The sequence below is a fragment of the Poecilia reticulata genome, chromosome 23, assembly GCF_904066995.2.
Source record: "Poecilia reticulata chromosome 23, P_reticulata-male-v2, whole genome shotgun sequence".
NCBI classification, from domain to species: domain Eukaryota; kingdom Metazoa; phylum Chordata; class Actinopteri; order Cyprinodontiformes; family Poeciliidae; genus Poecilia; species Poecilia reticulata.
The window spans coordinates 14,695,604-14,718,461 of NC_088852.1; the positions used below are offsets into that span (position 1 = coordinate 14,695,604).

General features: G+C 37.8%; 1 protein-coding gene across 4 annotated transcripts in view; it reads right to left on the minus strand.

Annotated features, from left to right (window-relative positions):
- pmpcb (peptidase, mitochondrial processing subunit beta) overlaps positions 1-19,065 on the minus strand; it is a 36,184-nt gene extending 17,119 nt beyond the window's left edge. Inside the window, exons 1-2 of one of the 4 annotated variants that reach the window (XM_081604030.1) lie at positions 18,879-19,065; positions 17,769-17,862 (exon numbers count right to left, since the gene is read on the minus strand). The gene's annotated coding sequence lies outside the window, so the exon portion shown is untranslated. The other 3 variants (XM_081604028.1, XM_081604027.1, XM_081604029.1) reach the window with 3 other exon arrangements.
- Between the last annotated feature and the right edge of the window lie 3,793 nt (positions 19,066-22,858).

Genomic DNA, 22,858 nt, shown 5'->3' on the forward strand with positions numbered 1-22,858 from the left:
GACACATGACATAAAAGCTGCGCTCACAGTCAGCTCCATAACTACATTATTATATTATAAACACTGGCCTCTGAATCCTAACATTATGACACTGACTCTCGTAACTAGCAGAGCAGTTATTCCTGTGAGATGTATGACTTAATCTGCAGCTACAACCTAAACACACACCACTCCCACAAGTGGAGGAGTTCAAAGTGGAAAGTCTTTACATCAATATTAAAAACTTAATTGTATATTGTAAATTATGGCATTACATCACATTTTATTTTCAGTAACATCATTATGGTTTATAAAGGAAATAATGAACTGATTTGGTAAGAAAGAAATCACTTATTGACAAATTGTTCACCCTTTGCTACTATTTATTCATAATTTTTATCAATAAAATCAAATATTTGAGCTGTTAAATGTGATAGAAATGCATCGAGAGCTATAAATAGGAGTCATATTAATGTGTCTTTCTTAGGGGAAACTTTTTGCATTTATCAGTTACTACATCGGGAACTTCTAAGTCGGTATTTCCATCTTCCTTAACTTGGGGCTGCAGAGAGAGACTGGGGGATTTGGGAATTCTTTATGAATTCTAAATCAGTGGCTGGGAGGTTTGTGTGTGCTTTGATTATACCGTCTGAAGATTGTGCCATGTCTCAGATTTTAATGCTCGTCTTAAATGTTTGCAATTATCTGTTGATGGACGTTTTCTGAGACTCTATAAACTCTACGGACTCACAGACCACAGTCCGCAGCGGTGAATACATTCATCCCAGCAGGATAGTATTTAAGATGATTTTCATTAATAGTTAATAGCGTTAGTTTTAGGGTAATTCATAGTTATGCTCTAAATATTTTACGGAGACACTTATTCTTACTTAAAAAGGATTTAGTATTGCAGTTTTGAAATCTATTTCAGAATACAAGCCAAAAGGAAGTTCATTAAAGATGATGATTTGATGGTGTGATCCACAAATGTGTTTTCCACCAGAGTAGGAGTTTACATGAAGAAATACATGAAGAGTAAGGGTTAATTTTCTCTCTACATAATATGTAGAGAGAAAAAGTTTGAAAAAAATATAAAAGCAATGTCTAGATATGCATGTTAAAATCAGCATCTATTTGGTTTAAAGATGAACGCTTCACTCTGTATGTTGTGAACCTTTCTGTGGCATCTGTAAACGACTGGCCAGGTTTCTACGGTTACCATGAGCCTCTTCCCTTTCTCTCCTCCCCCTGTGTGTCGACAGGGAGAAGCAGATGAAATCCGTGAAATTGAATATGAAAAATGACTTTGTCCTGCCGACCTGCTTTTTTGTAGTCGGTTCAAATAACTTATTTCTTTACTTCACAAACTTCTCAACATCAGCCAATTTCGGAGTGCAACGAATTCTTGTTTTTCCATTGAGAAGCCGGAGCCTGAAATATAACAAATCTGATCGTCTGGAATAAAACACGTCTGGTTCTTCTCACAATAGATGGGAGAGCTGGAAAAAAAGAGGAATAGTGACAGTATCATGGTTACAAAACCATCATTATCTCCATTAAATCACCACAGCATGACCTGCTGCGTCTGGAAACCCTGCAAACCACCAAGTGGAGGCAGCGATGACATCATTATCATCATCATCATCAGACCCATCTGCTGGGAAGATCCTCCAGGCATGTCGATTGGAGGCATGGCTCATTGGGCACCCGACGGACGCGCTTTTCCCGCTCGACTCCACTTGTCATCATTTACATTTCCATAACATCCCTGGCAGTGATGGATACGGATTTCTGTCAAGGGCAAAGCGTCGACGCCTCACGGAGGAGAGGAGAAGGACGAGGCGAGGAGGGCTTTGTAATGAGGGTCAGGGAGGAACACACAGGAAAGAGCAAAAACAGGCAAAGTCGAGATATATTGCACAAAACCCTTTGTTAGGTTTTTGATAGAGAAATATTGGTCGTTTGGTGTTTTTTGTTGCAAATGATAATTCAACTAACGCAAACTACGATTCATCAATCCAACCATCGTTGATGCCTGCTTATCCATGCAGGTTGGTAGGCGGCAGTGCAAAAAGGCGGGTATGTATGCAACACATATGGGTGCCGCAACTACAGGGGGCGTCAAAATGATGGCGGAAAAATTATTCGTCGTCAAGAACAGCCATTTTATCTGGAGTGGCAGAAAAGTTTTGGGACGAGTATTGAGGTTGAAACGATCTGTTTTTGGATCAGTCTTCTTTTATGATTACTATTATTACTATTATAGTATAAAATACTGTTCAGTTTTTAACTAAATGCTGCAGAGGAATCTTATTTAGGTCATCGTTTTTTCAGCTTTCAGTCAGAGTTGCAACAATGAAGTGGTGCCATTCTTGTGACAACTGTGTTGACGGTTCCATGAAAGTAAAAGAGATTTTGCTCAGTTTGGTTCTCTGAAGGCATTCTATGCTGTCAGTTTCCTGATGGCGAGAATGTCTCAGAGTTTCTTCTAGAATAAATCCACAAACTGAACAATTTGGCATTCCCATTTCCACTTAGTGATTTTACCAAACCTCCTCTGCTTTATTCTCCTTCCTAGACCCCAAACATTTCACATTTTAGGAACTAAATGACTAACTTCTAAAGTTAGAGTATTTGAATTTATGCTGCTTGAGAAAACCAGATCTAAACAGAATGATAACTACATTAATATAAATGGTTTGATTTGGATCCCATAAAAACACATCATCACTGTTAATAGCTACTTAGAGTTCTGAACAAAATGAAGAGATACAATTAAGCACATTACTTTGATTGAACCACTGTATGACTGAATATCATAAATATGATAGTTTCTGTCAAATATATCACATTTCATGGACTATAAAGATTTTACTTTATCCAACTTCTTGGCACAATTTTCTAATTCCACACATAAAACCTCCACTTGCGCCGAGTTGAGGTTGAAATGAAATGGAATCTTTATTTATTTCAAATATGTAAAATATCACAGAAAACAAAATAATTAAAAAAATATATAAATATATACTTTTAGTTGATAATAATCAACTAAAAGAACACTTTGATATCCAGCTTGAGAAGAAGAACGAAGAAGATCAACATTAGTCTTGGCGAGACCAATCGGCAAGCTCACGTTTTTTGATAAAAAGCTTTTGCGGTAGGATGAGGTGATTTCTCAGCTGTATCAAAATGTTTCTATTTCATAAAACTGCAACGGAAACACTTTTTTCCCCACATCACACAAGTCACGTGATCATGTGACTTGTGTGATGTTACTACAGGTACAAACGACAAAGAAGACAACAGGAAGTAGTTGGAGGATGATGTTTTGGTTTAGTTTTTTTGGACGATATGCAGCTGGTTCCACCAGAGCTCTCACAGTGTTGCAAAGTTGTGTGTCAATCCAACATGTTGAATCCGTGGCTCTTCTGTAAAATGGCCGGCTATAATTTCCCCAAAGCGTCGCCTCTTTAACTGCAATAATGTACAATTAAATTATTATTATCCACTCTACACCGTCCTTGCTATCTACAGGTTAAGAAATGACCAAATGAAATAGCATTCTTCTGTTGTAAAACTGGACTTTGGTTGCCAAAGTACCACCCCCTCCCCACCAGTTTATTAATTATAACATAAAAGATTTCAGTAGGGTGAAAGTAACTTGTCCTAACACACAGAACAAGCTGCTCTGTCTCTCAGGTGCTACTCGTTTGTTTATTCCATTTAATTCATTTAATTCTCATCGCCATCAGCTCTGCCGCTTAATCAATTATTATTCCCTGTTGCGCTTGATTGAAGACCTGCAATTAGGCTTGTCAGGGCTGAATTTTAACACCCCAATCACTTTCATCTAAATTTCTCTTACATAATCCTGTTTGGTGTCCGCTCCTGCTTTTGTCCTTAGAGTGAGCCCAGTTGCCATGGTGATCTATTAGCGAAGGGATGCTGTTTGAAGGGCAAATAGGGGGAAAAGGCCCAGCAAACGGCCTGAATTAGGAACACGGCTGACGGCGTCCCTGAGGAGACTGACCCAGCTGCTCTCCTTCTGTCCTCTCATTTTTCATTGCACTGTATGATACAAATACCTGCTTATGGATTTTAAATGTGGACATCTACCTTCTTGGCTGATGTAGAGACTAAAAAAAACACCTGAGAGAAGTTTTATCAAAGATAATACTATATTACGTAGTCTAATTCTATGTCTGGAATGACATCATAATTATTTTTTATTTTACATTTAAAATCCCTAAATGCACTTTCTGAAACATTTGAAAGAAGGTTTGTTGCAGTCTATTTTTACAAGTTTGACCAAAACCATTGCTGAATTGACCCAAAACGTTTCTTTAATCAATCGAATCGGAATTGGCCGATGCTAAACAAAAGCCTGTTTTAAAATCCAGAAGCTGATGAGGTTGATTGAAACATCAACAACTAAGTTGACTGGCTCAGAAAAAAAAAAAAACATGCCAACAACATCTGCTGGTTAATATCGACTAATATTGTGATTTTCTTCAAATACCCACATCTAAACTCCAATTGAGCATCCACAAATCCACTGCTGGCCTGGTCGTCATTGGAGAGTTTTTATTATTATTATATTATTATTATTATTATTATTATTATTACTGAACCATAAGGGTAAAAACCAAACCAGGTTTAAAAAAGCAAAAATAAATCTAAGAAATGTGAAGCAATAATTAAATGAGAAAAAGTTTCATAACTCCACTAATTATGAAACTCTCTCTCTCTTTTGGATTATTTTAACCAATTATGCAAATTGGCAACGGCTTGTGACTGTTTCTACTGCCAAACAGCTAATTTACTGGCAGAAATTCTAGGAAACAGTGTAACAAACCTAATTACAGGGTCTGTGCTCTGTCTTTCAGCTGATATTTTTAACCTTTTACTTATCATCCACAATATATTTATGTCATTTAAAAAACATTGCAAACGTGACCTCCATCTGAAGTGCTGACACTAAGGCAGGCTTGCTCTTCTCACTGCTTACCTGGCTCTAATTACATGCAGGATTTGCTTTCTTGCAACAGGCTGTGATATGAATGCTGTTTTGTTTTTTACAATGTTTTGTCCAAAAGGGGAAAAAAAATGAATATTTTAGATTTAGAAGAACAAACAAACAAAAAAAAAAAAAGAAAAAAACTTCTAAATTCATTATTCATAACTTGGAGGATGGGTTTCAACTTCTGGACTGTATCCTAACCTTGAAATATGAGGTCTGATTTTTAATGTAACAACAAAACAAGTAGTTGAATAAATCCACTGACAGACAGGAGCTATTGATAATGTTATTAAAGCAAAATTAATTAATGAATTGGTCCGAATTCCTTAATTCCTAATTTAGGAATGGTAGTTGGGGAGGTTTTTGAATTAATTCTTTTTTTTTAAGAGGACATGATGTTTCGGTTTTGTTCAACTTTGTTGTATCGTGAAAAACTTCAATAAAAAACAAGGTGCACCGAACAACTGAAACGTATCCAAAACACAACGTCAAACTCTTCAGGTACAGAAAACAACACAACAGGTTGTGTGAAGCCGGGAGCAGCCAGAGAAGATATTCGACCACCCAGAATTTCCTGCGGTATAAAAACGCAGTCCTGTGTATGGCAAACTTGACGGCTTGCCAGCCAACGTTGGACCAGATGGTTTCCTCCTGAAGCGTAGCTTCCCCATATGTCAATCCTCCCAAATGACTCCCATCAGATTGGCAGCGGGGAGAAAAGGTTATGTGCTCTGCCACTCTCTTCCAAAGATCTCCCCACAACAAAACTGAGATCCAAGAGTCATTAAGTCTGACTGTTGTGGCAAATTTAGTTACGTTTGACCAACGATATGTTAGTGTTACTTATAAATCTAAATACATGTATAAGTATGCATGTATATGTATGCATCCCAGGTAAAAAGATGAATTAATGGTTTTTTTTCTGTATCTGGATGGCAAATTATGAGGAATGGCTGTCCTTTATCTGACTGATCAAGTCGGGTGAAATGAGTGTTTCATCTGTCATTTCTCGCGGCGTCGGAAGGCGCTCGTTTGTCGTCCGTCTTATCTGGATCTCCATCATCCATCTGCTCGATCTGCCAGCAGTGGACTTCACAATGTCGGATTTGCATGGTGGCGGCGTGTCCGCATGAGAGGATGACTCAAAAGGTTTCCGCTCAGCAGCGCTGCAGAGGAGAGATTTTAAAAAAAAGAAAGAAAGAAAAAAAACCGACAGCAATTTCTAAGCCTGAGGTTCATCTGAAAGCTCCAAGGACATGTCTTTGTGTTGCGAAAGAAAGTCGTGAGGCTTTTAACTAAAGGTTAACAATTCAAATTCAATATTTCATGGTCTCCATGGGGACAAGATAAAAGTTTTTTTTTTTTATTAAAAGGGATACACTTTGACTACAGCTTGAATTTCCAGGTGGTTTTAATAGTGAGATTGTCAGCTAGTCTGAAGAACAATTCAGAAAGATTTTAGTTAATATTTTCCAATTAATTCTGTTTCATTACTTTGTGATTTCTTGAGCATTTCTTCATTTTAAAGGAAATATAACTCAATTTTTCTTTTTAATACCTTTTAGGTATCATCATAGTGTAGCTCATCATAGTTGTACTCATTTCCATGCCCGAAATGTAGAAATGTGGGAGAAAAAAAAAAGAATATGTCTAGATCGCTAAACTTAAAGCACTATGGTCACCTGAGGCAATAATTATAGCAAAATTCTCCAGCCTGAGTTAAAGTTTAAAAAGTGAAGGTTTACATAATGATTTACCCAGTAAGAAGGAAAAAGTAAGGATAAATGTTGAATAGAGAAAGGAAAAATTTAAAAGAAGTCAGTTTCTGCCAGGAAAAGATTGTCTATGAAAGAAACACTAAAATGTTTCCATTGACCTTATAATTAAAATAAATTTGCTTAATGGAAACATGGCAACTTCAGAGAGGATTCACATTTTTCAAGAAAAAGGTTTTGAGCTAAGAGTAGTAATTTGCCAAACTGCGATGGAAACACTTTTCACATCTCACGAGTCGATGTGATCAACAGCCGTATGTTACTACTTACAGAAACTAGAGGTGTGCCGATCGATCGGCCACCAATCATAATCGGCTGATTTCCGAGAAAAAGTGTATGATCGGTGATTGCCGATCACGGTCTCTTGTTGCCGATCACACAAACTGATCACCTGCATCTCATTTCGCAGCCTGCATGTGCAGCTGGTCTCCTCTTTCCTTCACACTGCCCAAACGCGCAGCAACAAATCCTAAGGATGTGGAACTTTAACGCACTGAGTGAATGGGGAAGTTTGCGTGTTGCGGCGGATAATTACCTCGAGGTCGGGGGTGAAGCAGGTCAAAATGCATCAACACGACGAATCTAATATGGCATAAAAATAATGCCATACTTGACGGAGTTTGGCTATATCAAGGCTCACTGCAGTAAAAAAAAGACATATGGAGGATCAGATAGCAGGTAAAGCAGCGCACAGTTACAAACACTCACCCGGATTAGCATGATAATTATGTGATCGGAATCGGCAGGAAAAAACCTGATCGGCACATCTCTAGCAGAAACCACAAATAAGACAGGAAGTAGTAAACAGATGTTTTTTAGTGACTTATCGTGTGAACAAACTTATTCGTGTGGGATTTTAGATGCTTTTTTTATTTAATGTAAACATTTTTCACCATTAGAATATCGTCACGGTTTTGCCCACTTTTGTAATGGAAACGCAGGTATTTTCAAGCTTTTTCTGATCTGGTTTGGACTGCCATTGTCACTGCGGTGGCCACAGGCAGACATGTCAGTGGAATGCTTTCCGTTAGGATGCCATGTAGTGGTTGTGTAGGTCTCACTTTTCTCCACATAATCAGACAGTTTTTTACTTGTGAAAGTCTAGTTACATTACAGTGATGTAGAGTATGGTACAGTCATCACCACAGCTGATTGCATAGGTTGTGTTGGTCTGGCTTTTGATTCTTTTCAAGCTATGAATCATAATCACCTTTGGGTTGTTCTTTTACCAATTTCCAAGATTGCAATAGTTTCACCATCCAGTGAAAGGTTTGATTGACAGACTGGCCCACCAACTTATGTCTGCACATTTACAATCAACAATAGTTACACCACCACTGTCAATTCAACAACTTTCTTGCTATCTTGCGAAACATTTCAGACAAAAAAATTGTTTTCGGGTAAAATCGGAATTGGCAGGTTAAGCTTTTTAAAAGATTGATAATTGGCGATTGGCCAGAAAACTGCAATCGGTGCACCCCTAGTTAGAATGGCTCCACACAATCAGTTGAGATATTCCAATTAGAAGAGTCAAAAAAACCAATCTGTTATGTCATCATTGTGCCAGAAGTCCAGACGGTACCGTTACAGACACTATGTTATCTTTATATGGTCATGGATTCCTGTTTTTAATCAAGAGACTCTTTGTTTCGGACATATGTGTTTTAAAAGGACCCTTTGAAAACGTTGGCTCGTTATGATTTATATAAATTTCTAGCTTTAACCTTTCCATGAAGGTTTTCTTCATTAGGACCATTTGGACAGATGCTCCTCCATCGCCCTTTTACAGTCCAAAACGTTTGGCTAACGAGTTATCTGTCCTCAGTCGCTGAGATGAAGAGGAAGAAAGTAATTAGTGAGTCATCCACATTTGTGCTAATTAGCCTTTCATGACCTCTTTCCCTGATCCATTGCCCCAATGTACCCTGCAGCTTAGCAAATACACACACAACCACAAAAATTATTTTTTAATTTTTTTAAAATTATTATTAATTTTGTTTTTAGAAGTGTCACCAACCTCTGCTGTATCATTGTAACTCTCTGTGATTGTCTGGTGGGTTTAAATTGCATTTTTATTTTTAGCACATCATAACTAAAGCTTAAAAAGAGAGTTCGTTTTTAAGTGTCATACATTGTTGGGTCTACGGAGAAAATCCGGTAAATATCTCGGCCAGTTTGAGTTTTTATTAGCACACATTAGAAAAAGCTATAGTTATATCTTAAAGTACTTTAAATTAATTTTTCGGTCCATCTTTAACCTATGTGGATATTTTTAGCCACACCAAATTAGGCTGACAATTGCGGTTTATTTAGATGGCCATTAAAATAAGCCTCTGGGAAGCCACTCAGTACCTTTATTTGTACTGTCGTCGATAAAGACCAGATGTTTTTGTGGAGACGAACAAATGGTGCATATTGCAAACTTTGCAGCTTCGGTATTTGAGGATTAAATTATTGCGCAAAACAAACAAAAAACCTATTTTAAGGAGCTCTATTAGTTTAAAGAGTTTATTTTTCTACAATAACATGAGCTTTTAGCTCTACTAACAATATTTTTTACGCAACTCAACTATGTCATTTGCACAGGTGATGCTCTGGAAGAGCCTAGCTAAATGAAAAAATAACAGGTTTCAATCCCTCCAGTGATTTGTCTTCTAAGTTAAGCAATTTGTTAGTCGCATGATGAATTAAAATATTACTGATCATTTCCATTCTGATCATATTTCTTGAAGGGCAATTTTGTTCACAGAAACCTCAATCAATTGTATTTATGCTTTCAGTCGTATGCGGGTCTTTATTATTTTTGTTTGCTGTGTTTTATTTTGGATATTTAAAATTTTGTACAAAATTAAAGTGGGAAAACTTAAATCATTATGCTGTTACTCAAAAAATTGTCTCAACAACATTATCGTTTTTCGCAATAATTACAGGCACAATTTATCGACCAGCAAAATTTGTTGTCTTGTCAAAATCTGTTATCTTGATTCAGTCCAAAGTTTCCCAACATCTACGTATTTAATGATGAAGATAGAAAACAATAGGAATCTGATTTTAAAAAATCTAAATTATATTTGCTTAAGAGTTTTGTTTTATTTTATTTAACCAACAATATTACCAAAAGTGAATTACATGGTCATCACTACAGGAATAAATAGTGAATGGCACATTTTCCCCCTTTTTTTTAATTTATAAATGTGTAATGTTTGAAAAACTTTGACTGGGTGAATGCATATTTAAAAGGACTGCAGCTCTCCTCATAAATACGTAAAAATCCACATCTGAAGCAGTCACAGAGAAGCTTTCCACCCGAGCCAAAATGCACGTTTCCGGAATCGGGGAGGAAAAGCTTCGTTCAATTTTTATGGCTCTCGGAGCCGGAGCAATCAGAGCCGCATTGAAACCGAATCAGCCGCTGCTTTGTCTGTGCTTGTCTGTCTTCTAATTCTCCAAGGAGTCATCATGACGTATAAGAAGGTTGCCTTTTTTTTTTTTTGAATTACCTCCATTTTCACACTGCGATTCACCTCTGTCTGTTGCCAAGCAACTCCTTACACTTTTACAGACAGTGTGCTTTCATGTTGTTGTGCGACTTAAGAATTTACATTTTAATGCCACGCTAGAAACAGGTGCAGCTTTCTGAAAGTCTGACGTCGTTGTGCTCATTTATTTTTCTATTCCAGTGGTTACATGGTATTTATAGTGAACAGAGAGCAAAGTTGATTTTCTTTTCATTTTTGATTTGAGCCATACGGCTCCTGCCCAGGGCGGCATGGCTCAGAGAGAAAACAATTATACGTCAGTTGCATGCTGAATAAGTTTTCTATTGCTTACTTGCATGTCTAGTCAATTGGAATGGGAAGGATGTGCACATTGCCAACACTTTAAGAAAAATATTGCTGTATAGTGACTGATGATGTTGAATTTGGCACCAGATCTAAAGTCTATTCTGGTGTTTTTTTAGGACTCCATACAATCATCTGTGGTTAAAAAAAAGTTTATAAAATACTGATCAGACCTCAGGGGAATACTTTTAGCATTGATTTGTTGGAACACAGTTTGGAATTTATGAAATATTTATTGCATTTTTGAGCACAAAAAGAGCATTTTTAAAGCTTATTTGTGAGTAACATGCTGGTTTGACAATCCGTTAGAGTTTACTTTGATTGTAAAATCTGCTGTAATAAAGATTTCTGTAATTTGTCAGATTTAATCTATACAGTCATCTAGATCAAGTCAGAGAAATATGTTATTTGTATAATGTTCCCGGTAAGTTATATAATAAAAAGAGTTTTTCTTGGCCATGTCTTTGGTTGTGAATATTTGTTTTAGTATCTTGCCAAATAATTATAGCTTAGTAAAACAAAAAGCCCCAAATAAAAGATTTCCATGCCCTTCCATTCGTGTGCGCAAACTTATCCGTAAGTATGAAAAAGAAGTGACTATTTTTGGATAGACATTTAGTTTAAACCTTATACATCTTTAATTATTTATTCTGTTTTTATGTCAAGTTTGTTATCCGTACCTCCTTACATGGTTTGAGCCAACCTGTACTAGAGAAGCTTTTCTGGCCCTGCACAGTCTCACTGGTTAAAGCGCTGCTGCCTACGTGCTGCGTGTGGAGCTGCTTTATTTACTCTCTGACAGCTTGATGGATGTACCGTGGGCTCGTTGCTGTTTTAAATACTTCAGCTGTGTCTGTTTGAGTATTCTGCTGGAAAAGATAGACATGCTCCCTTGGTCTGTTTACCCGAGGCAGTGCTGGTAGCCAGGAAGGGCTGACTTTAAGCCGGCTCTTTATTCCTGAATTCATTTGTTTCCCACTTGGCCTTTACTCACTTATGTTTCAATCACTGTGACATGAACGAGGTGAAAAGGGGAAACCTTTACGGTTCAAAAAGAAGAAAGAAAAAAGAAATCACAGAATAAAAGGTAAGGCATGCTGATATTAGCAGGTTATTTGTCTTTCTTGTTGGCGTGGGGAAGTATCATCATCTGCTTTCAGCCAGTTGACAACAGTGTTGTGTCACTCTATGCTCTGCACAGTCAAAATCACAGGTCACACCTGAACTATTTGGTTCAATTGGGGACAAAAATTGCAACATTTGCAGCTGTTGCGGTTCGCCGTCACATTGCTCTGGTGTCAAACGATCCAAACTAACTGAAAAACCTGTTCACCTCCTCATCTGTGGTGGTGCTGTGCCAAGAACCACTGAAGGAAATTACTTAAAAACCTCAGAAGACCAGCGCAGCTTCCTTCTTCACAAAATGCAAACAAAAATGGAGTAGCAATTTCACTTTTGTCTCTGGGAAAGATCACGAGCCATTTCTCCCGTTAGTCCAGACTCTGTGGACCCAGAATGCCCTGCGCTGTAGTTCACTTCCTGCTTTTGAAGCGGTCTCCAGTCCGCTTGGCATCCACATGTGCATTTGAACTTTGGCCGTACCAAGACAGAGGCTTTTAGGACATAGACCAACAACCTACAGATGTATTGTGTGAAAACAACGTAAAGCATCTCATTAAAAGGATAAAAATTCTTAGTGATATTGAAACCAGAGATTTTTTAAACACTTGCCTTCTCAAAACATCTCAACCTTCCTTTAAGCTCAACATCTAACCCAATGATAAGGAATATCAACTTAGCAAATCCTTTGGCTAATTCTAAAAAAAAAAAACAGACTAGCTATTGCCTTTCTATGCAATTCTCCTTGATTCTTGTTAACAATTTTACATAGATTACCTGCATTTATTTTAGAATAATAGTCTGCCTCTGATTATAGTTTGGCAATGGCAGCAAAGGAAGTGAACGAAGATATTCAGTTTACGTTGGAATGCTTCCAAACATTGAGGATTTAAAAACGGAGCAAGACGAATGCTCCAAGACATTTTATTGCTGGTGTAGATGTCTTGGTTCTAGTCCCCACAGGACGGCTTACAACAAACCTGATTTTGGGAAAGCTTCATCGAGCTGGCATGTTTTATACATTGTATTCAAACGTTATCGAGCCTCTTTATGAAGCAAAGTGTTGAACAGTGGGAAAGTTTCTACCAGGCTAAAAGAAGACCAGCTTAACTTTCAAAACTAGAACGTCTCTGACCAGAACTCTTGCCGTTATATATTGGATCAGGTGATCCAGTCACATCCTTCTAAATTCACTGTACATATTCCCTTTCCAGCTGTGTCAAAGTCTGCCTCTCAGTATGCAGCTGAGAACTGTACCTACCTTTCCCTCTTTTGCTCCTGTTTCACCATCCTTAGCACTGTTGAGGATTGCATTGCATGTGTTAAATGAGGAAGTCATCATGCATTTTAATTAGGCGCAGAGCTTTTGGGGAGGTGTCTGAAAACGGCTCAAGTTCTCCAGAGAAACCCATGTGACAAATCCTGTTAGAACTTTGCACGGCATAAAAGCCGAAACATTAACTGGATTATCGCCAGCTGTCAACTGGAAGCGTGTCATGCGACACTACAGGTGGAAGATCTGTCTTCAGCTTTAGAACAACGCATACAGAGGTACCCCTTATCTGACTGGATGCGGCTGTTACCACAGAAACAGTCAACGGATGCAAAAAGTTTACAGATTAAAGCCGCAAAAAAAGAAGATCTCATAGAAAACACTCAAGGGAGCGGTGGTGCTTTCTTATTAAACATGACCACGAAGGTCAGCAACACTTAATCACAGTTAGGCCTGATGAATCCTGGCTGTCAAGGCAGGTGAAAAGGTGGAAATGCAAGTAATTACTTTTCCTGATCAGCCGGTTTGACACAAAGTCGGTCCTAATTAAAGACGATGAAACAGAGAATCAAACCCTTTGTAAACTGTTGCGCTGATCACATTAGCTACAGATTTACAATGCATTAAGAGACAACTTGACTTTTAAAACTGCCAGTACTGATTGTGGTGAAATGCTTGAACACTGGGTTCAGTTGGTGGAGGAAACATAAACTCAAACTTTACCAGAACTTACTTTGCATTTCCCCCCAGTAAATTTCTTCTTCTCAGTGCTCCCTACAGAATAAATTATTCTTATTTAGTCCAAGCCCCTGGTTCAGTCTCAAGAATAATGTAGAAAAAATGACAATGCGTGGTGGGTTAAATAGTCTTCTCCTTAAATCACCGTCTTTAGCGATATTTAACAGTTCGGCTCATCAACAGAGGACGAAATGAGCTTCAGACGATCATTAACGACGCTCGCTGCATCACTTGCACTTATGAAACAAATCCTGATGGAGTGTTCTTGTAGTAGCAGATGAATGTTATGGATGACAGGCGAAATGTTTCTGTTGGCAGGCATGGAGGCTGGTAAATGAAGAGATTGATTAGTGTTTGGTGACAGCGCGTCCGGGTGAGCGGCTCATGTCGACACAGCAGAGTGGAGAGCGGGGAATTAAATGCAGACTGATGTGCCGCACAGTGAGATGTTAAGCCATAGCCACTTAGCGGTATATGTAAGACATGAAAAGGGTCGGTATTATAGAGCTGTCAGGAGCCATTACTGTAATCGCGCTTTGTTTGACACATTTAAATGGGCACTAAGTATGACCTGCCGGTGAATCTGCTTCTGGAGAGGCGATCGATGTCAGGGGATTTATGACTGGGGGTTGGAAAATATTTTAGTGCTAAAGTGCGACGGCGAACTAGTGTCACTGTACATATAAAAAGAAAGGGAGGAAAGTACATTTCTGCCAAAAAAAAAAAAGAAATTTTGAGATTAATCTTGAAAAGTTTCTAGAAATAAACTTGGAAATTTCTGAGTTAAAAGTAATTATTTATTTTTTTACTTTTGAAACTCAGAAAATTTCCAAATGTCAAAAATCTTTGACTTCTGGAACTCAAAGATTGTTAAAGGTTTTTTTTTTTTTTTGAATATTTCTGAGGTTAATCTCAACATTTCTGAGTTTTTTCTCAAAAATGTTCAACTTTTCAAGCTCAGAAATTCCATCTTTTTGGTTTTTTAAAAAAAATAAGATTTCTGAAATCAATCTCAAAATTTCAGAGTGTTTTCAGTGGAAATGTTGTCCTCCTTGCTACTTGACATTAGATGTAGAATTCTTTTGTCATTGTACAGGTACAAGGAAATTCTAAAATAGCTATTCTCAAGGGAAAATAAACAAGTATTTTTAAATAAATAATTGACGTGCTCTTGGCTGGGATTTGCCAATCAGCCAATCAAGGAGCATACTTTTTTTTCCCGTCTCTGATTGACTGTACCCCAAGAGTGGAGATAAACATAAGGGCAGATGTTAGCCTGTGCGCTAGTGCTAAGATCATATTAAAGCATAATACTGTATATTTGGTGTCTGAAGCATTTTAAAGGTGGATTTCAATCCGGGCCGTACTGTTTTTACGTTGTGTTTTATTTCCACCCGCCCCTCACAGAAAACATCCATCTCACATTCATCTGAACATTTCCCTCCATCTCACTGTTTACATATTCATTACTCTCCAGTGCATTGCATTGCTCTGTTTTCTTCGTTCCCCCGACTTCATGCGCCGACACATACACACACACATACACACACACACACACATACACACACACACACACACACACACACATCCAGCCTCAGCTCGTGCCAACTGGAAAAAGCCCAACTCATCTGCAGGCCTCTTTGTTCAGTAAAGTTGCCACTCTCAAAGCGATTATGTTTCATTACAGTGGAAAGGGGAGAACAGGGTTTCCTGGCGCCTCAGGATCAATAACCCCACATCCTGTTCTGCAGACGAATCCCAAAACACACAAACACACACACACACACACACACACACACACACACACAGCCACTCTCCTGTTGTCTCTTTTTAGTCTACTGCTGCCGACTCTCCTTGGAACTGAAGAATGTTTCTTATTGTTTCTAATTTGCTGATGTGTCTGTTTAATCATTTCCATCAGCTGGGTTGTCAGTCTGCGATGGAGGCAGGTGGACTGGTGCTGCAGGTCAAAGGGCAAAACGTTGTCATTTTTTATAATCTGTTTTATCAACCTGCTAAGAAAATCAACCTCTTTGACTAAACCTGGTATATTTACATCATGTATGCATATTGATTAATCTGCATTGCCACCTTTATGAAACAAATAAAATTTTGAATTGGGTTGCATCTCAAACTATCCAGTCAATAAAGTTAATTCTGCCTCAGGAGGAACATCTTACTTCCACAAACCCGACCCAGAACACATACGTAGCTGCTGCTGTGAACGGGACACAAAAACATCTCAGTAGTTGAACGAACCGTTAGACAACAAGTTCTAAAAATCTGGATGCATGAACACAGTCAATTTATGAATTACCGACTTCTCTGCTAGATGTGGGAGTCTTATCTGCTGCTATTAGAGCTGCTCTTTAACTAAGAAGAAGACTCCGACCGCTATCAGGTTTATTAGGATTTATCTCTCGGACTGCCTCTGGCGAAACTTCAGCAGACAACAAAGAACAGCGAGAAACGGATTCTTTGAATTCCAGCTCGCTTTCTCCATCTTGTTGCTTTTTACCTCACCAGACAGGAGCTGAATAATTGATCTTTTGGGTTTGCAGCTTCAAAAATATGCCACATTATTGTAAGAATTTGTGCTCATGATAAATGTGTGGGCTTTTATTTGGTTTTTTTGTAATGCGATACAAAAAGCACTATACAGGAAAAAGAAAAGGGAGACACGAATGTTTCAATCAAATGTACAGTTTGGGAGGAAACAACTTTTCAAAACAGCTAATTGAATGTATTTATCTTTGAAAGCTGTAATGGCAGCATTATCCTCAGGGTAAGGAGCTAAATAGAGGCTGTAAAAGACTCAAGATGGAGGTAGGACTGTTGCTTTAGATCTAGACAAATGTATTTGTTTGAATGGTTTAGTCAAAGCCCAAGCAGAAATCCTACTGTGAATCTGTGGTAAAACATTTAAATTGATATTAGCAGATGCTTTTAGAGAGTTAAAGCAATTTTGCAAAGACTATTTGTTCATTGTGGGTGAAGCAAAAAAACTAAGTATTTTTTGCCTATGTAGAAAACACAACTCTGGCACACCGCACGTTTTTAATTAGATTTTTAATTGAAAAGAGTTTAAACGACCTGGTGTCAGTAGCTGAGATTCCGCTGACCAGATAATCATGTCATTTGACATTTGAAAAATAAATTTGCTTAATGGAAACACTGCAACTTTGAAGAAAATCTCGTTTTTTGATCAAAAGTTTTTGCATTAAGAAGAGCTGTGTTTTCTGGCCTTATTGAAATTGGTGCATTTTCCAAAACTGCAATGGAAACACTTTTTTCGCACCATGATCAATAACTGGACGCAAACCACGAAGAAGAAGACGACAGGAAGTGGTCGGAGGACGATACCGCAGCATGTTATTTTAATGACTTATAGTGTGAACGAAGCTTTAACGTGTGATTTTAATTTTTAATGGAAACACCGCAACTGCGAAATTGCAGGATCTTTTTCAACATTAGTGGAATATCGACACAGCTTTGCACACATTTCTACCGTCTTCCCACCTGACTGCCATGCACTCTTTTGTGTTGGTCGATCACAAAACGTTCCAATAAAAAAAACAACTGAATTTTGTGGATGTAACATGACAAACTGTACAATTTAACTGTACAAAGGAAGGGAATTAAAATGCGGGGAGAGGTGTTACTGAAAAAAAGAAACAAAAGGAAAGGCTTAAAAAAAAAGAAAAAAGAGGATGCCTGCCTCCTCAACCCAAAGTGGGAGTTATTTCCACAGGAGACTTTAAGCTTTCTCTGCTTCCCATTCTACTTTTAGAAACTCTGCAAATCATAGCTAAGCCTTCACTCTCAGAGCAAAATGCTCTGTTGGGATAATACCGTATTACGAGGTGTTAAGGAAACGATGTGAGAAGGATTTCAAATGTCCACACAGCACAGGGAAGTTTGGAAAAGAAGGAATTTTTTTATGTTTGCTGTAGCATCTCGGAACATATTTATCTGTGGCTTTTGTGGTTGGGTGAGAACGCTCTCACTTAAACTTCACTCACGTGTTACAATCGATGCGTCTTGCTCGTCGTTGGAAAGGAGAGAGGCGACGTTGGAGTCTATCCCAGCAGGTCAGAGGTGAGGTTACAACCCAGACTGGATGAAAAATAATAAAATAAAAAAAAAAATAATAATAATAAAAGTCAGAAATGTTGAAAAAAATGTGGCAAGTTTAAATCAGTACACTCATGCAGCTCTGATTCATAAGAAATTGTCAATGGTCCTGTTTTGCTGAGCGCCTGAGCATTACAAATAAAAAAAGTGTCATGGTGAGTGGGGCATTTGGACCCAAAACGCAGCATTAAATTAAAGCCAGAGATGAGTTTGAACATATTTAAACAGGTTTAAACTCACAAGCAAGGACTCTGGGAATACATACATCAAGGAAGTAAAATTAGCAGAGTAACAGGAACATGGAGCAACTGAGGATAACGGGAAGATAATGAGAGAATCGAGGAAGGAGAGTGAAAGAGCCAGTGCTGTAACAATAGACTGGGGCTGATTGGTTTATTGGTTGCAGGTGTGAGAGGAGAGAGAGAGAGAAAATGACCCAAAGGGGGGAGTGAAAGTAAGCAAACAGGGAAAGTAGGAAAACGAATTTTACTGTGGCTGAGTTTCCGTTACAAATGTACACAAACGTCATCAATATTCCGCTAATGTCGAAAAAACACAATTTCGCCGTTGGGGGGTTTCTATTAAACAGGAAACGCTATTAAAATCGCACCTAAATAAGTTCGCTGACCAAAACACACTCCACCGTCATTCTCCATCTACTTCCGGTCGTCTTCTTCTTCGTGGCTTGCACCAGCTGTAATATCCAGTTGTTGATCATGTGACTCGTCCGTTGCAGTTTAGCGAAATAAAGCAATTTATATACGGCTAACAAAAAGAAAAAAAAGAAAAACTAACTCATCCTAGCTACGAACTAAGCACAAGGAATAAATACCGAACATAATCTAACTAAGCTAAGGGCAGACTGAACTAAGTTAAACAGAAAAAGGCAGATTTAATAAAAATAAGAAAATAAGGAACACTGGTCAAATGAACGAAACCCAGAAAAAGATCCGGAACATGCGGAGCTTTCTGAAAATTATTAAATATAATTAACTTACCTTAATTACCATTAAGAGAATCTTGGTGTGCATTTTGCAGTAAACACAGGCCCTCGCAGGAACACAGATTTCACTTAATTTCATCACTTGAATGTAAGCGTGTGGAGAGATGCCAAAGCTGGATTAGTATTCATGCGCGGTCCATTACGGCCTCTTTTCTAGAAACCGGCCTACTCCACTTCATGGCTCCGTAAAGTGCCGTTAATGTCCCGCCTGAATTGCGAGGGGCCGTGGAGAACAAATAGAAAACGGGCGGCTTTTATTGTGCGAGAAATGATTCAATTTATTCAGCAGGGAGATTGCTTCAGCTGTGTTCAGTTCACCAGGTCCAAGTTCTGTGCGCGGAGCACTTTGCTTTGTTGTTCTCACTCTGTGGAGCTGAATTCTTACGTTCCGTGAACGCAACTCGGCTGTGAATGGAAAGAGAGAACAAACGAGCCTCGCGCACTTTAAGCGTCTCCTCAATCATTTGGCAGGAAGATGCATCACTGCAGATAAACATCAAGATCCGGTGATGTTGGGAGTTTCCTGATTTGGTTCCCATCCACAAAAGAGAGTTCAGCCTTATTATGCTGCTGACTGAACAACATAATCAAATCAGTCACAATCAAACCGAGCTGTGGCTCATTATAATAAGTCGGAATGAAATAAAAATGATCATTTATATCAGTAATTCAATTCATTTCTATTAATCCTGGAGATTCCAGCTATCGGCTTCCGTTCAGTTGGTCATGAAATTAAAAAATGCGACATACAGTCGATCTGATAATAAAAATAGTAATATTTTATGGAACTGTTATGGCCAACACGATGATGATAGGGAAGGCTGCTGACTGTCAGTACAAGTCACTGAACGGTAATGATAAATAACCTGGCTGTAATAGAAAGTTGAGTGGAAGGACAAAGTGTGGTAGGAAAAATAAATTTAAAAAAAGGTGCGGAAGCAACAGGACCAACAGGCAACCTTGAGAGGATTGTGAATCAAAGCCCATTCAAGAGCTTAAGGGAGAATCACAAGGCATGAGAAGACAAACTTCACTGTTTGTGTTTCAGAGTTCTTTTTTCGGGTAAAATTAAAGTTTGTGTTTTATCTGGAAATCAAAGTCCCAGAATCTGAAGGAAAAATGAAGAGAGGCATATAATTCAACCTGCTTGAGGTCCAGAGTGTAGTTTCCACAGTTAGTGGAAGATTTGGCTAACCAAACTGCTAAAATAAAAAAATTTAAAAATGAAAATGAAGGTTTTGAAGTGGCCTAGTCAAAGTCCAGATGTAAATCTGGGATAAATGCTGTGTCAAACAGACTCTTTATGCATGGAAACCATCTGAAATGCGTGAATTAAAACAATTCTGATGCCGGTATAGGCTTGAATAGTTTTGCAAAATAATTCCCAATTAATCATAAAACTGGATTTTGCATTTACTCAGGCTCCCCTTTTTCTGTTAATAAAATATATTTGGTGAAACATTAACATAAGATAAAACCAAAAACAGAAGAAATCTGTTCACAGCATTGATGTGGCTCAGTGCAGATCATCAGAGCTGCACATCTAAACTTCCACATTTTGCCTCATATCTGCGATGAGGCTGGCAGTGATTAAATAAATACACAACAGCACAGCCAACGCTATTCAGCTGATTTCTATTCTGTTGCTACATAAATCCTAAATAAGTCTTAGTTGGATGTCTTTCCAGCTCAAAGGAAGAGTTTTGTGACTCTTACTTGTTTCTGTTCTTCTTTCTGCAGCTAAATAAAGAGTGGAATCTAAAAACTACGGAGGAGTGTGTGCATGATGATCTCACATACTTACAGAAAAGAAGAGAAGAGGAGAGAAGTGTTGGATATGATACTGGAGTGCTGGTTTCCTGTGCAGCTGACTTCAGGATCATTACCTCTTGCAGCTGGAGTCAAATCCTCTTTTTTTTTTGTCTATTTTGCATTAAAAAAAACAAAACATCTTTTCTTTTTTCCTAGCGTTTGTTTACACCCCATATCTGTACCGGCACTTAACACAGGCCACTACAAGCTGCCCTTTTGCCTGTCAATAAGGGGCTCAGTGTCCGCTTCCGAGTAATGTAGTGTTTTTGTTGTTGTTTTTTTTCAATTTGTATATTTATTTATTTTCCAAGCACACACCTTGAACAAAGCCCTAAACTGAGCTCCCACTCCAGCACCTGACTCACCCCGTCATCATCAGTAATTCCAGTCGGATTATGGGGCATTTATCTGCACTGACGTGTGACTAGATTAAAACAATACTATAAAAAAAGAGCCTGCCAAAATGTTTCTATAACAATTTAAAAAAAATAACTGACCATGTATTATCAGTAGTTTTTCCCAGTGTTAGCAAAATGCCTTATTAGGTTTATTGGGTAACTATTTTTTAATTAAAAGGTAAGTTGCTTTGGATCTCCATTTTTTCCTTGAGAAATGGAAAAAAAAAATCCTTGTGTATGTGTGTTTTACTGAAATATTTAACTGAGACACAAAAGCATAGATAGATATCTGCATTGTAAATTGGCATTATGCTCAAATCTGATATTTGTCTGTTAATGTGAAGTCATGATTAAAAACTGCACCTCTTGATTGAGCTCATTACATTTTTTGACCTGCTATTAGATGTCATAAGCAGTCTTCTGAATCTAATCGAATCTCAAACAAATAGTAACGTAAATACACACAAGGTATGCTGCTGGCCTCTATAAAGAGGAAAAAGCAACAGAGAACAGAAAAGCAACCATGTCCAAATTCAGGAAACTGCATCTCTTAAATTGATCCACAATGTCAGGGAGCAGTGTTCAGTTATCCACCAAGTGTAAGTGAGTGGGGATTATTCCTAATACCCTGAATTTGTCCTGCCTATTGGTGTAATCTGCAGTTATAAAGTCTTTATCCATCACTGCAATGGAGTAGTCAACAAAATACTGTTATTTACACCCTTTGAACTGAGCCATAGTTTGTCATGGTTCACCTATTGGTTACGTATTATAGTTTAATCACTGCAGCCTGATATTCTATTGGGGAATCAAAATATTCTTATCATTTTACTTATTTATTTTTTAATTGAAAAATCTGGGGTGCATTTGAGTACACTCTTTATTACTCAGATACCCCAAAATAAAATCGAGTGAAATCAAGCACTTTCAGAAGAAACCTTTAATAAACAAAGTCCATCTTTGTAATAGCATAAACACCAATGTTTACACTGTTTTTCAATGCTCCCATGCAATGCATGCAAGGCACCTATTACTCCACACCTAAAAAAATACAGAATAAGTAATTTGGTGTTAAGAGATGAGCGTTTTCTACTGGTAACCAACTGCCACGAAGTATAAATTAGATTTTTACTTTTGTGTTGAATGTTTTACAATATATTTTCCACTAATGACAAAAAAAACAACACTTTTCTGCAAAATTCACCAACTGCACAATTCTTGTTAAATAGTGTAAGATAAGTAAAGAGAAAAGAGCAGAACAAATTTTATGTTTTTGAACAATAACAATTTTTGTTGCTAATCTGTTGCTAAGAGATGAGTGTGTTTACTGGTAACCAAGTGCCACGAAGTGAACTTCAGATTTTTCCTTTTGCAAAATGTACCAACGGTAAATGTCTTGTATCTAATCAGGTACGCATTATTTCGAAAGAGCTTATGTTTTATAAACTATATAACTTGTTATTAATTTGGTTTTAAGACATGATCGTTTTCTACTGGTAACCAACTGCCACGAAGTATAAATCGAGATTTTTACTTTTGTGTTGAATGTGTGTTTTATAATATATTTACCACTAATGACAAAAAAATAATAATTTTCTACAAAATTCACCAACTGCACAATTCTTGTCAGTGTAAAATCAGTAGTATTTCAAAAGAGCAGAAGAAGCCTTATGTTTTTTGAACAATAACAATTTTTGTTGCGAATCTGTTGCTAAGAGATGAGTGTGTTTACTGGTAACCAAGTGCCACAAAGTAAACTTTAGAT